Genomic DNA, 2120 nt, shown 5'->3' with positions numbered 1-2120 from the left:
AGAAAACTAAACAAAAATTTGGAGTTGAAATTAAAGTCCAAGGAGAAGAAATAAAAACTCTCATGTTTGCAAATGACATTGTAATTGTGTCAGAGATGGCAAAGGACTTGAACAGAATACATGGTGTCTTGAAAAGATGAGTATCAACAAAAATAAAACAAGGCCAACTGAATTTAGTTGAGTTAAAACAAGTGATGCTGAGGGGATTAGATTGGGAAGTGAGACACTAAAAGGAGTAAATGAGTTTCACCTTTGGGGCGACAAAATAACTAATGATGGTCAAAGTAATTTTCTGTCTCCATTTTAACTGGATGTCGTAGGACCTCTTTCTGTTTTGTTTGAGATGCACTTTCTTGAATAAACATTATTACCATAATTTTCTGTCATCTACAACAATTACAGATGTCAGAATAGAATCCATTTCATTAAATTATTTGTTTATTTTTTTATTTAGTATTCATACATATTTTATTAATTCACAGTTTTTGCCGATGCATAGACCATTTGACTGCAGGATAACAGCTTCAAGGTTATTATTTGCAGCAAGTTAGATGCTGAGCCTGAAATCAGCTCGACCCTAAGGCATTATCGATCGATTCTTTTTTTTTTTTTTAAATAGAACTGTACATATACCAGTTACCTAATTTACAAGTCACATCAGCCAAATTTGCATCTGGTTTGTCATGATTGTTTTAATGGATGCTCAAGAGCAAGGTTATTAGTGTCAACAGTTCAGACAGCAAAGTTTCGACACATGTTAAAAAAGGCCACAGGTCAGAAGTTAAAGTGAGCTGCAGGATAGGTTAATGATGTTACATTGGCACATATTTCACCATAATTCTGCACAATGCCATTGTGGACATGATGAGGTCACCACAGCCTGTCTTTCCTGCTGTTCACCCCTTCTTTTGATGTCTCTGTGATGGAGGTCAGAAGGGCGACACCCAGAATTGAAATCACACAGTTTTCTTATGGGTAGCTGAGTAAAGCATTTCAGACATACCAGCACTCAATCTCTAATGCTATTCTGTGGCTATATTCCCACTGATTGTGATCACACTCATTTTGAGGGCAGTACAGCTGCAGTTTTTGCTCTTGTGTACAGGTTGGAAACACTAGGGACCATTTCAAAATCACTCAACAAAATTTGAATTTGATCTGAAGAAGCAAATGGTACTTATGCATTTCACCCTCCTGTTTTCTGCCCTCCTGTTAAGTGATCATATGGGACTGCAAGATTAACATGTGTGTGAATAAAATGGCAAAGAGACCATCTAAACACCCCCCCCCCTCCCCCCCTAGTTCGGCAAAAGGCTTGACGACACCAACTCATGTTTGTTGAGCACATTACAAATGTATTGTGTGGGTGGCCTGAGGTTAGTGTTGAACTGGGGGTGGGGGAGGGTCTCGAGGGACCCATGTTAATGTAGCACTCCCGCGTGACTACCCCACAGGATGACAGAAAACAGGAGTGCCAAAAAAGCTTATATAACCTTTGCTGCTTTGGATAATGTTCAAGTTTCACTGAATGATTTTGACCAGTCCCTGCTGTTTCTAATCTGTACACAAGAAAAAAAAATTGTGGTCATGCTGCACTCAAAAGAGGGGTGATCATGTTCAATGAGTATATAGCCTCACAATGTCCTTATAGAAAGGTTGAAACGCCAGAGGGTGTCAGGAACATCAAAGGTTGTGAAGAACATCTTCCTGTCACCACATTGCACTGCAAATTGTTGTTTTCAAACCACAAAATGTGTGGGAATCAACACTCTAGGGGAGGGGGTGGTTTCAGTGATGTCCTTTATGCCACCCCATCAGGGCTTTTCATGGTGTTTCTGAGGTGTGGAGTGTCTGAAATCTTGGCAATGAGCCTTGAGCAGCCGCTGGTGAAGTATCAGTGCAGCAGGAAGTCGCATATTTAGCTTTCATATTTGTTTTGTAGTTTTATTCTCAATTTCTTTCCAAGTGTTTGTGCGCTTGCATATTTAATTACATAAAATCCTTGCATATTCTCGTATTGGAGAGGAGTTATATTGCTTATTGATAGCTGTAAAGTATAAATTCATGGAATCATTAATCAGTTGTTTGTTTTGGACAGCCAGTGCTTTCTGTTTATTTCG

This window comes from Schistocerca piceifrons, chromosome 1, assembly GCF_021461385.2.
Source record: "Schistocerca piceifrons isolate TAMUIC-IGC-003096 chromosome 1, iqSchPice1.1, whole genome shotgun sequence".
NCBI classification, from domain to species: domain Eukaryota; kingdom Metazoa; phylum Arthropoda; class Insecta; order Orthoptera; family Acrididae; genus Schistocerca; species Schistocerca piceifrons.
This window is presented reverse-complemented; position numbering follows the sequence as displayed.